Source organism: Mastacembelus armatus, chromosome 16, assembly GCF_900324485.2.
Source record: "Mastacembelus armatus chromosome 16, fMasArm1.2, whole genome shotgun sequence".
NCBI classification, from domain to species: domain Eukaryota; kingdom Metazoa; phylum Chordata; class Actinopteri; order Synbranchiformes; family Mastacembelidae; genus Mastacembelus; species Mastacembelus armatus.
The window spans coordinates 11,397,751-11,411,877 of NC_046648.1; the positions used below are offsets into that span (position 1 = coordinate 11,397,751).

The 14,127-nt window shown below is 39.2% G+C and overlaps 1 protein-coding gene across 2 annotated transcripts in view; it reads right to left on the reverse strand.

The window, feature by feature from the left end:
* The window catches only part of ascc3 (activating signal cointegrator 1 complex subunit 3), a 163,810-nt gene that overhangs the window by 50,715 nt on the left and 98,968 nt on the right, over positions 1 to 14,127 (reverse strand). The window lies entirely within an intron of this gene.

Sequence of the window (14,127 nt, forward strand, 5' to 3'; positions counted from 1 at the left end):
CCCCGAGCGAATACTTAGCGAATATCTCAGGCAACAGAAGCCCGATGCAGAGAAACAGGCGCAAGAACCATCATGGCAGGACAAACCCCTGCATGGTATGTACCACCAACAGATAGTGGAAGTGGCGAAAAGTCCTACCGGTGGCTGGAAAAAGCTAGACTGAAACACAGCACAGCACTAATCGTAGCAGCACAAGAACAGGCCCTGAGCACAAGATCAATAGAGGCTGGGGTCTACCACACCAGGCAGGACCCCAGGTGCAGGCTGTGCAAAGATGCCCCTGAGACAATCCAGCAAATAACAGCAGGTTGTAAAATGCTAGCAGGCAGGGCATACTCGGAACACCCTAACCAAGTGGCAAGCATAGTGTACAGGAACATCTGTGCCGAGTATGGGTTGGAGGTCCCAAGGTCAAAATGGCACACACCTCCAAAGGTGGTGGAGAATGACAGAGCTAAGATCCTGTGGGACTTCCAGATACAGACCGACAAACAGGTGATGGCTAACCAACCAAACATAGTAGTAGTGGACAAACAACAGAAGAAAGCCGTAGTGGTAAATGTACTAATCCCAAGTGACAGCAACATCAGAAAGAAGGAACATGAGAAGCTGTAGAAATACCAAGGGCTGAAAGAAGAACTAGAAAAGATGTGGAAGGTGAAGGCAACAGTGGTCCCCGTGGTAATCGGCACCCTCGGGGCTGTGACCACCAAAGAGTGGCTCCAACAGATCCCAGGAATGACATCAGAGCTCTTAGTCCAGAAGAGCGCAGTGCTAGGAACAGCTAAGATACTGCGAAGAACCCTCAAACTCTCAGGCCTCTGGTAGAGGACCGGAGATTGAGGAAGACACACACACACACACACACACACACACACACACACACACACACACACACACACACACACACACACACACACACACACAACACCCATAGGGGTGAGAAGGAAATTTCTTTTTATGTGTGTGTGTATATATATATATATATATATATATATATATATATATATATATATATATTCTGTTCATCTTCAGATGTTAAGGATGGTAGGAGTCAAAGAAAATATCAGTACATTAGCATCACAACGAATACAAATGCAGATCTCACTGTTCTTACTGAATATAAAAGTCAACCCTTTCATTTAGATTTTATGCATGATGGTGTGTTCTTTGAACTACAGTTTTCTAGGCTTTTCTAAAATTAGATTTTTAAATATATCACCTTGCTTACAGTATCACAGCACATTGCAATATACTGATTGTAACTCATTGGAATGAGTCATTGGAACTGTTATCATGACATGTATATGTACACGCCTGTTCTTGCCATTCTAGCACTGCCAACCTCATCTGGTCCCTGCACATGTTGTAGGCCTAGTTTAGGCTGCCAGCTGTAGAGATTTGACAGTTTATTCTCAAGAAAATGAAAGGATAAGAATGTCAAAATTATTTTACAGGATGACACAATGTTTTTCAGGATTATTTTTCTAGGTCTAGAAACCTGTTCAGAGTTTCAGAGGACACACAGGAAACATGAAGCAATCCTGCTATGATGTCCACAGCCATATACATTTGAAAACCAGGGCAAACTGTGGCCTGGTGGAGGCCCTCAGGGCCAGGTTTTGCACTGTGCTGTTGAGATCCATGTTAGAGGGGAAAGGTAGGTAATTGAAATGCTATAGCTGAGACTTTGCTTTGAGGTGTCAGAGTGTGTTACAGCCATGCTTCCAGCCTCTAATCTAAGGTGAGTTAGCGCTGATGTCTGCTGTGCAATGGCTGTATTTGGGATGGCAGTGACCTAAGCTCCTGATCAGGTTCCATTAGGCCCTGCAGCTTGTTGCTGCTCTGGCTGCAGAGCTCACTCTGCCCACGGACAGCCCGCTGCCAGCTCCACTTATAGTTTGTCATGACTGTGACTATGTAAAGAACATTAGCTAACACCAGTGCTAAAATAAGCCATACAGAACCACCTAATTCTATGTGCAACCAACTGGTTTTACATTTTTTACAATTTAATTTGAGCACTCAAAGATCCATGACCCTTAGAGAAAGGACATAAAAGCATTTTTAGATGTGTGAAATCATCTGTGTTTGTGGAGCACACTGCAACATTAAAGCTGAGCTTTAAAAGTGTAACTTCACACCAAACATGTGGCAAATGATAGCTTGGGATCAAAGTAGCAGATAAATGGTTTCTGTCTCACATCACCAACACTTATTTTTAGCACCAACACTATTCATTTACTTTGTTAAATTGAGACACCGTGTCTAATTGTTGATTTCATTTAGTGGCCCTTAATAGTCATAATATTTGGTGCACAGCGAGGTTTGCTGCTAATGCTGTGCAGGTAGGGGAGAGTGGGACGATGAGTTTCCACTCACACCCACTCCACACCACTTTTCTATCACAATCTGCCTCTTTCGCTTAAAATTCTGTTTTAGCTCTATCTAAGGGGGCTATTTACAAAACCCATCGCAAATCAATGTGAGCGGTCATCATGTTTTTACAATTTAGTGAGGCACTTCCTGAGACTACAGATACAGTAAATGAGCTCAGTCATACTTTATCTAGTTTGCATGCAGTGCCTTATTTTTCACATCTCGGTAACGCAATGTATCACAAAGACACGGTTCTTTGCTGCTCCAATAGGCAATTCTAAATTCTGCTATTTAAATATAAGAAAACAATATTTGGACCCATTAATTTTATCAGCTTATCAGTAATTAAGTGGCCTCCCATTTTTACAATAGGTAAATATGGAAGTAGTTTCTAAATCTTTTAAACTGCTTTGACTACGCTAACCTATACAGATAAAAATAGAACAGAGTTAGTGAAGTGAAGTGGCTGCTTCAATCATACAATGGTAGGCTAGGCTGCCCGTAAGCCATTAAAAGAGAAAAAAAAGCCAAGCAGAATATTGACTGAACGTTTTTTCTACTTTTTTTGTGGCTGTGGTTGTACTAAAAACAGATCATGTAAAGTGATTTTATATGCATCTTAATTTTTTTGTGGTTAGTTGGCAGTGACCAGATTCTGTTCAGACTCAGCCCATTCTGTCTTTTCATGTTTTGTGCCTCTACAGTACAAAGCATTGCCTGCTAAGCTGTAGTTTTCCTATGCTTACAGGCAAACAGACATTACAGGTACATTAAATTCAAACAATACAGCCACAATGTATTTGCTACCAAACTGAGAATATTTGAGCTGCAAACCTGTTTCAAAAGTATAGAAAAAATGTGAAAATGTCTGTTGGAGTGTCTAGTTTTACGATGTTCAGAAAATATTTCTGTAAGTTGTTTGATGCACTAAATTAAGTCTCAGTAGAAGTCATGTTTTTTTGCATGAGAGTTTGTTGATGTGCTGTTTGTTCTGGGTAGACAAACAAAGCCAGCACATGATACTGGTCCTTTGTTCTGAACATAGTGGGAGGCACAGCAGAATAGTTAACAGCCCAGCAAGCTGTCTTAATGCTGATGAAGAAGCAATTAAAGAGGAAAATGGACTTACTATACACTATCATGATAACATGCAAGACTGCTGCCTAAGGCTATGAGACTACAGATGAGCTGGAATACCAGAATAGCCACAATGGAAAGGACAGAAGTACTCATTTTTCTTCACACCGTCCCACTATTTTACAAAGCCATGTTTCTACTTAAGGCAAACATTTTTTTGTGATAATGTGTGTTTGTCACTCTGCTGTGCCATTCCTATTCCCACTTTCCTTTGAGCTGTGGCTCATTGTTGTTGATCAGTGTAATGGGAAGTTGGTTTGGCACACTGACAGGTTGTCACAGATATAAAACAGTTAAAGGACCGGCAGTGGACAAGACTTGTAAAAATAGCGCCAAAGAAAAAAACAACAACAACAAAAAAAAGAGACATTAATGAGCCTACTCTGGTGATGCTGTAGTCCCTGGAGACATCAGCGTGTCTGCGAAGTGTATCTTGTCAAACAAAATGACATGAAAGCTGCACATCTAAAGACCATAGAAGTGGAGAATTTAAAGAGACAGATGCCCTCACAGGCAGTGTGAAGGTATCAGTCTTTCTTTACCCTTACATAATCAGTAATTTAACACTCCTTTCTGTGATATGCATCATTACTTTAAAAGTGTGATATGCATCATTACTTTAAAAGATAAATCAGATGTATGCCCATTATTAATGTCATGTTAGTGTTATAGGTGTTACTTTACAGTCCTCAAGAATCCAGGAAAGGAAACGTATGTGATATCATCTCTGTAATGGACCCATGGGACCACAAGGTGTCTCTTTACCTCCATAGTAAAAGGCTGCTTAACTCTGGTACTAGCCACATGGCTTCACGTCTGTGAACTGGATATTAAAAAATAAAAGACAAAGGGGGGTAGGAGAGGAGCTGAGTAGGTAGAGAGAGGATAAGGGAGGGGAAGGTAGAGGCTGGATTGTCAGACTTGGACCAAATGAAAGTCAAATTGGCTTTGGAATACAATACTCACTGAGGACTGCTCTAGACAGAGACTGCCTGCACACAGGTTGAGACAATATACAGTGTTCTTTACTACCTCAGGCATATTCCTTCTTTATATTTACAAAGAGATCATAAATATTTGTCGACTCATGTCTACTGATTCAAACTGATTCCCATCTGTAGCTATAGCTGTTTTAATATGTCTTTAATGGTAACAAGGGCTGGATTTCAAGAAAGAATGACTGCATCCTGTTGGACATCTGGGCCACAGAACACCAGTGATTCTTCAGAAATATTCAAAGGATGAAACAATCCTTCATCATCAAATGTGCTTTATTTTGATTCAGTCCCATATATACACTCTATCTTGCTGCCCCAAAGACTCAATAGAGTACCAAATTTGTGGTAATCCCTGCAAAAGAAAATGCATTATCATCATTTTTTAAAGAACTAAATATTTGTTTGCTTTTTTTAAGACCTTTATCAGGAAGAAAACAAGGTAGTCGGAAAGTTGAAAAATATTGAGAGATAGATTAGCTACAAAAACATATTTATTTTCCAGATCACTAAAGTTTTTTGGTCCACACTCTATCATCAGTTTTAGCTTGTCAGAGTCTAGTCCTAGTCATTGAAAAAAAAGGTTAGTAAACATTTTTCATCATCTGAAAAAATAACTGGTTAATGTCTTTAACACACAAAGTGATTGTGGAAAAAGTAACGGCAACAGTGTTTAAATAACCGATGGGACTATCTGTGGTAGCAATAAGCTCAAACAAGCCCTTCTTGTAGCTGTGGATTAGACCTGCACAGCATTGAGAAGGAATTTTGGACTATTCCTTCTTACAGAAGGTTTTCTTGGGCTCTTTGCCATACTTTATTTCTCTCTTGTACAGCATGCTCCACTGCTTGTTACATTTGACTGGAATTTGCCACTTACAGCTTTGTACATCAATTAACATGTTTAATGTTCTTGTTGAGATTTTTAGGGTCCATGCATATTCTCAGTTTACCATTCATTTTTTCTGCACACACTATAGAATTAACGTAGTTTGTAGGTTCCTCTATGTTCTTTATCACACCAAGTGATGTCATGCTGCTAAGTTCCTTTTTGAGGCAGTCTCTCAGCGGTGCTGGAACTCCTTTTTGCTACAGCTAGGACTGGTTGTGAATTTTCTTTCAGTTCAGTCTTCTATGTAAATGGCAGTACATTCAAACCTGTGAAAACATCTGTGCACTTTTTTACTATATTGTTAATAGAGTCTGTTGGTGCATCCCAGGTGTGCTGATGCAGAACACTTTTTTCACTAGCCCTAACTATTCGCATGCTTCATCACCCAGCAGTGAGTTAATTCCTTCAACTACAACAGACATTAGTATGTGGTACATCTTTTACAGGTGCCTTCAACCTGCATGTTCCTCAACAGCCAGTTTTTTGGCTTATTGAAGTCACTCAGTCCATGTGTCTTCCTCTGTATTTTTAATTTTTCTTTTACTTTCTTAAGTTCGTACATACTGATCACAATGTGATTACGGCACCATTTATCTGCAATGGTGCTCTCCACTTTATACTTATCGTCTTCACAGTTCACTGTGCCAACAAAGTCGGTCTTGCCGAAATCAGTGTCCTCCACTATATTTACAAATTTCAATTTCTTCTTCTCCTTTTCTTTTGAAAAGCATTGTCAAATAAAGTGGTTCTTTCCCAGGCAGCTTGAACATTGCTTACCAAAAGCCAGACGTTGTTTTTGCAGCTGAATATTACTCTATCCATCTGCTGTGTCCTACTCCACAGTGCATATCTTTTATCTCAGCCTGAGACTGCAACGACTGTAACATCGTCAGTCATGTTTGTTGTGGCGACAGTGATCTCGCCAGTCGTCCTCACATGCATCTGGGACAGCTCACTTGCAAATCTTGATAGCTCCTTCTAGCATTAGCTCTGTCTCCCACAGTAGCCTTTCTCTGACCTTTTTATCCTCCACACCAAAGACAATCTGATCATGTATCATGGAGTTTCAACTTGGCAAAGTTGCATGACTGCACTTTTGCATCTGAGAAATATCTGTTGTATGTGTGAACACTTAGTATTGAACTTCTAATTTCTGTTTATCACCATGGCTTTCAAAAATGAACATGTACAAATCTATGGTTTACGGGCCTGCTAATGCTAGCAGTAATGCTACAATCCTAGCATCAGCCTTTGACTAGTCCCATAGCATGTTGTAGAGCTGATAATGCTGCTTGAAGGTGCACAAATTGCCGTTGACATTTTCTGTTTGTTGTAAGCTCTATGGTGGCTTTAAGGTGTCACTTTAACAATTCACCTTGTCACAGTTTCATTCCTACTATGCTTTTTTTGGCTCAATTCTCTCTAGTACAGCATGCTCCAATGTTTGTTGCATGCAACTGGAACTTGACACTTCTGGCCCTATATCTCAAAAACTGGTCCAATAACCAAAACCATTACTGCCACCTTGTGGTCAGATGAGTAATAGCCACTCCAAAATGCAGAAATTGTGAAATCATTCTGTAGTAGATGTACATCAATGTTTAGAATAGTAGTAGTAGTAATCATGCGGTATCACCCAGGTTTTGAGATTCAGCTTGTGGACCATCACCCTGACATTATCCTGTAGCATATTTTGGTAAACTTGGGAATTCCTTGTCCCCACCACACTAGAAAGCTGTCCACGTCCAGAGGCAGCAAAGCAGCCTCAAATCATGATGCTCCCTCCACTGTACTTCACTGTTGGGATGATGTTTTCATGCTGGTATGAAGTTCTCTTTTTATTCCATATGTAGTACTGTCTTCAGAACAATTCTACCTTTACTTCATCTGTCTATATGACATTTTTCTAGTACTGATGTGAAGTGCCAAGGGAATCTTTGGCAAACTTCAGGCATGCTACAATGTTTTTTGGGAGAACAGTGGCATCCTCTGTGGTGTTCTGCCATGAAGACTCTAGGGTTCTTTTTTCACCTCACTGAGCATTCTGTATTGTGCCCCTGGAGGGATCTTGGCTTGGCACCAACTTCTGTGGAGAGCAGCCATAATACCAAATCGTCTCCATTTCCAGACAATATGTCCAACTGAGATCTGATGAATATCTAAAGTCTTTGACAGTACTCTGTAACCCTTTCCAGCTACAAGCAAATCAACCACTGATGATCCTGAGATCTCAGTTTTGCAAAATATGGCCCACATCACTTGATATGACCTTTGAAGAACACACAGAGATTGCTTGAGTGATTTTGAAAGTGAAAGTGACTTTGTGAAAAACCCTTACTGTATGGTGACCCATACTCAGAATTTGTGCTCTGCATTAAACGCATCCAAGGTGCACACATACAACAGTGAACACACACCCGGAACAGTGGGTAGCCAATGCTGCGGTGCCCGGGGAGCAGTTGTGGTATTGAAGGTGGAGAGAGTGCTGGCTATTCTCACAAACAATTCCTGCCGGTCCTGACAGTTGTAAGTCCGACTCTCTATCCATTAGGCCATGACTGCCCCAATAAATTCTAAATTGCTCCTCCATTCTCATTTCATTGATTAGACTCAAAGGTTGCTAACACCTGACTCCTGCTGACATTTAGTGATACCGGAAGCCTTGTGTTGCCATTATTTTCCCACCATCACTTTGTATGTTTAACGGGTATATTGACTAAAAATTAGATGTAAGATCAGTTTATCAGTTTAGAAATATTGTGTTTTTGATATTTGTGACTTTGGTGAAGATCAGATCACATTCCACAATTTATGCAGAAAACTATGGAAACAGTGCTATTACATTTTCTTGCAGCTGCATACAAACATGTTAAGTTTAAGTTATTTGTTTAAATATCTAAATCACTACTATCTGAAATGTTAAAGTAAGAATTACTTTTTTTGATAACTTGAGAAAGATTGCTAGGCCTCAGTCTACTGCTGTCATTACACTTTATTCTCTGTACTGTCAGGTTCTGTAACCTGCAGACTTCACAGGGCATGGAAAATATCTGTTATTTATTATTTATTTTAATATTCACGGAATAATTTTTACATCTTAGTTTTTTGGGCTATTGTTTTGCTTTTCAATGGGTCATGTAGACGGACAAAAAAAGGGAGACACAGATAGAGAGGTGAGAGACTAATGACAAATGTTGGTGGCCAAAGTCAAACTGCAGACATCTCATGCACATTGTGCTTGTGTATATGGTGCTCTTAGCTATCTAGGCACCCCAGATGTCCACAGAATGATAAAAAATAATTCACATTTATATTACATTTTCAGTGTGTTTTTACCTCCACAGCTTCTGCAGCCAAAAAAAGCTTACATTTTCTGGCTGTTGTGCTGAGGGAACTAAAAAACTTCAAACTAACAGACATCCTAATTAGATGCATTAGGGACTCAAAACGATTTGTATTTGATAAATGGATTTGGAAATGGTTTGTGATTGCATAAATGCTATCAAACTCCATTCCTAACTGTGCTGTTTATTACCAGTAATCACATTGCAGTTATTATAAAGTGTTGTCTAAGTTTTATTACATTTGAATTACAACTTACAACTCCGTTATGTTTTTACCATCTTTTTATTAGCATTGTTTCTTACCACACAAATCTGATAATCAGCACTTAATAATTTAACTTTTAAGGTATACTTACACCTGACAGTGGTAATGTATAAAAATATATATATAATATAATAAGATTCCTTTAATAATATCACCACCTGTTAATTAATACTGAATGGCAATTTTCACTTCTTTCACACAGTTACAAATCTTAAATAAGGCCATGGGTTTGCTTTGACCAGAAAACTTTGCAACCACAACCATATTCACCACTAACACCCAGTAGCAGGAATAGCTCTACATTTTGATGTTAATCTTATTACAACCCAAGAACTGGAGATACTGCCAAAGCATCCTTTTCACACCCACATAAGGATTTTTATTATAACACACCATTCCTTTAAAGGAGCATTTTAGAAACAGTGTAAAATGTGTTTTCTGAATGTTTTCATTATTTACTCAACAGCACTTTATAATTGCTAGTTCACCAAAAACACAAAACTGATTTGAGTGGGTGCATTAAGATATCTAAGCTTGATTGACAGCCTCTCCAATCCCTGAGATAAAGCCAATTAAATAACATTAGGAGACAGAAAATATAGTGGAATCACTTCTGACTTTCAAAGCTGGATAAATGAATGCTAAATTATATGACTGACCTTAGAGGTGCTTTATTTCACTGCATATGCATATTGGAGATTAAAAAACACCTATAAATATTAATGTGGGGCAATTTCAAGAGAGCAAATAAGCACTGCATTATCTCTGTGTGGGCTTAGAATGATATCAGCCTAATGCCCCTTCCTTCACCAGAGCAGGCCAGACTGACAAACACTCAAAGATGGACTAATGGAGTGGATAATACTCATTATTTTGGCAAAAGAGCTGGGAGTGAATTAATGTACACTGTGAACCATTACTGTTAATGAATACATAAGATTAATGCATGTGCATATGTTGTAGGAAGAATTGTTTTTAAGGTCTTGTTTCAAAGCCTAACCAGGCCACGATAACCATTTTTAGTCCCCCGATGTAATCTCGTCTCTATTTTCAGTTTTAGAAAGCATGACAAGTGATCTGATTTGTGTACATATCCCATTTAAATAGAAGAAAGATTAGAGGCACATCAATCTTGGCTCTGCCCCAGGGAATGAAGGAAAAGGTTACTAAATTTATCACTCTGCATTCTGTTGAAGAAGATTTAAATATGGAGTTGGAGTCTGGCTGACCGTCCTCAGAGAATATAGCTCCACCTCTGTGTACACTCACAGCGCACAGACTATTAATTACCCTCATGCACTTCAGTGTCCTGCAATAATGCTTGCGCATATATATTATAGTACCCAATCTGTGTTGTGTGGAATTATAGTTCCGAAGTTGTGTGAATGAGGATATCCAGTCTTCTGGATCAGGTTAGTCCTAAAAACTCTGACATAAAGAAGTAAAGAATGAATATATATACAAATAAATACATCTTGAAAATTGAATACATATAGGCATCTCACACTTCATAATCACCTAGAATTTTGCTGCTGTTACTTTTCCACTGGTCTTGTTGGTTGGAGAATCATTTTCCATAGGTTTCTTGACAACTATGTGTGTCAGACGTGTAATTTCAAAATGCCAGAAAGTGGCAGCACTTGAGTGGAGTTGGAAGCTTGCTTGGTGACAAGTTTTAAGAGATATTTGGAAAACTAAGCACTAAATCCATGATTTCTGTAGCTGGAAACGGTCTGTGTGACCTAAATTTCATCACCTGACCAAGTCTATGAGGGTTCATGCTAAGCCCTCAGGAACAGCACTGAGCTGTGAAGTAATTTCGGCCCAGTGGCCAAACCACATCTTCTGCATTTATTACATGATACACACTAGCCCAAGAAGCCTTTTTCCCCCATAGAGAAAAATTGTAAAAAGGAGTGATTGATGATTATTTTTATTATAGGACTTGGATGCTTTCAGTCCCATATTACTAGCACAGTTGGCAGAAGTCTCTGCTCGAATGAAGAAGGTGGGTCAATAAATGTGGAAGCATGTGGAACAACCGGGTAATGCCCAGAATGTGCATGGAAACGCATGAAGAACTTCAGTATGTACGTGCCACTGAACAACTTTCAGTGGAATGAATTGGATGTTGTCTTCTAATCTGACTTCCAGTTCTTCTTCTGTGGACTAAGCCTAGTCCTTACAGACTGTCCTCACTAGTATATTGACTGTGCATGTGCCAAGCAAGTAAATTGCACAGTGTAAGAAATGTCAAGGCAGTTTGAAGTGGCACAAAATTGTGTGTCAGAGTTCACTCAATTATGCCTTGATGTTCTTTCAACAAGCCTTTCTCATCTCATTTTAATAACTGTCAAACTGTTGACTGCAAACAATTTTATAAAGGGTCACCTTTTTTTCTCAAATTTGTTAGCAATTCAATCACTGCACCATCACATCACTTTATGATGTGCTGATGCACACAGGCTTTGCCCCAGCCCGAATACTTTCAAGCTTGGAAAATGCCAAAATTAATGCCTGGAGAAGAAAAATGATCTCATCAGACACCCTAAGAGTACACACTGTACTGTTTTTATCATATATGGCATTGACATGTGGGGTCCCCCAGGAGTCCATCTTGGGATCCCTTTTGTTCAATCTTTACATGTTTCCTTTAGGCGAGTTAACACACAGCAATAATGTGTCCTACCATAACTATGCAGATGACACTCAGATTTACATATCACTCACATCAGGTGAATATGGACCAGTCAATTCACTGTTTCACTGCATTGCACTGATCACTGTGTGGCTGCAAAACAACTTTCTCCAAATAAACAGTGACAAGACTGAAATAATCATCTTTCGGCCACAGAAATAAAGAGAAACTGTCCGTCACCTTGAGTCTCTTTCTCTAAAATCTAAAATTCAGGGGTAATCATGGACACAGACTTGAATTTTAACAGCCACATTAAATCTATAACATTGTCAGCATTTTACCATCTCAAAAACATTTCCAGAATCAAAGGCAATCACAATGTGTATAATTTCCTAAACCAGACTTGGAGAAACTCATTCATTTATCTCCAGCAGGTTAGATTACTGCAACGGCCTGCTCACAAGACTCTCAAAACGAGCTGTAAGGCAGCTGCAGTACATTCAGACTGCTGCTGCTCAGGTCCTGACTAGAACCAGGAAGTACAACCACATTACTCCTGTTCTCAGATCTCTGCACTGGCTTCTTGTCACTCAGAGAAAATACTTTAAAACAGCACTGCTTGTGTATAAGTCTCTTCATGGCTCAGCACCACGGTACATCTCTGACATGTTGATGCCATATGAACCCACTCAGACTTGACAACATCAGGGACAGGCCTTCTGCTCATGCCCAGAGTCAGGACTAAACATGAAGAAGCAGCGTTTCAGTTTTATGCAGCTAAAATCTGGAATAGTCTTCCTGATGATGTTAGACAAGCCAAGCTAAAAACTTTTCTTTTTTAGCGTGGCATATGACAACTGAAAGTGTTTTATCTAAAGTATTTTATCTGCACTCATTCTCCTTTAATTTTATTTCAAGTTCATTTTTTTTACTATTTACTGTTTCCTGTTTTGATTTTTGCATATGTACTTTTAACTTTTATTTTATCTTTTATTTCTGTAAAGCACTTTGAATTACTCTGTATATGAATTGTGCTATATAAATAAACCTGCCTTCCCTTGCCTATATATACTGGTACAAAAGAAAGGTCATCCCACTGCCTACACAAATTGGTCATAAAATGTGATCTAATCTTCACTAGTCACATATATCAACAAACAGTATTTCTAAACTGATACGTCACTAAAACAGTCATGACCTCTCATGACTCACCCATTAAACATACAAAGTAGAAAAAGTAATGGCAACACTAGGTTTCTGATGTCACTAAATGTCAGGTGGAGTCAATTAGGCCAATCAGGTTTAGATCTACCTTGGATCAGTTGATGTGGGCAATGCCTCGCAAAAAAATCCCAAAAAACAACCTAGACATACAATCAGGAGTTGTTGGTATGGATATAGCTGAAAAGGGATAATGTCAAAGGATTTAGATATTCATCAGATGACAGACATATTGTCTGTAAATGGAGACGATTTGGTACTGGGGCTGCTCTTCACAGAAGTGGGTGCCAAGCCAAGATCCCTCCAAGGTGTCAATACAGAGTGCTCATGGAGATAAAAAAAGCATACTGGCATAACAGACTTAGAGGGTTCATTGGAGCTAGTGAACAGGCAACATGCAAAAACAGTGAACAGACATGGTATCCATGGCAGAACACCACATAGGAAGCCACTGCTCTCCCAAAAAACATAATAGCATGCTTGAAGTTTGCCAAAGATCCCCTTGGCACTCCACATCACTACTAGGAAAATGTCATAATAGACAGATAAAACAAAGTTAGAATTGTTCTGGAAGACAGCACTACATATGGAATAAAAAAAGAAGCTCATATCAGCATGAAAACATCTGGTATGCACAGCTTGTTAGTATGGAGGAGTCAAGGAATTCCCAAGTTTACCAAAATATACTACAGGATAATGTCAGGGTGGCGGTCCACAAGCTGAAGCTCAGAAGAACCTGGATGATGCAGCAAGACAATGACTCTAAGCTTTGTAGTAAATTTGTTGTTTATTGTTCCTGTTCTTTTCTCTTTCCTCTATCCACTCACCCCAACTGGTCGAGCCAGATGGCCGCCCAAACTTAACCCAGGTTCTGCTGGCGGTTTCTTCTGTTAAAGGGAGTTTTTCTCTCCATAGTAGCCAAGTGCTTATCAGGAATTTGTTATGTAAAGTGCCTTGAGACGATTTTATTGTGATTTTGTTCAAATAAATTGAACTGAATTGAATTGAATTAAATCTACTATAGAATAACTTCGGAGACACAAAATGTACATTTTGGAGTGGCCCAGTGGTCAGAGCCCAGACCTCAGTCTAACAGAGATGCTGTGGAATGACATTAAGAGAGCCATTCAAATTGCAAATGGTATCATTACTTTTTCTTGCAACTGTACGTGAATATGATTCTAACAAACTAATGATGACTAGCTTGTCTGAATATTTCATGGAATAAGACATTTATCAGTCACAATATAATTTCC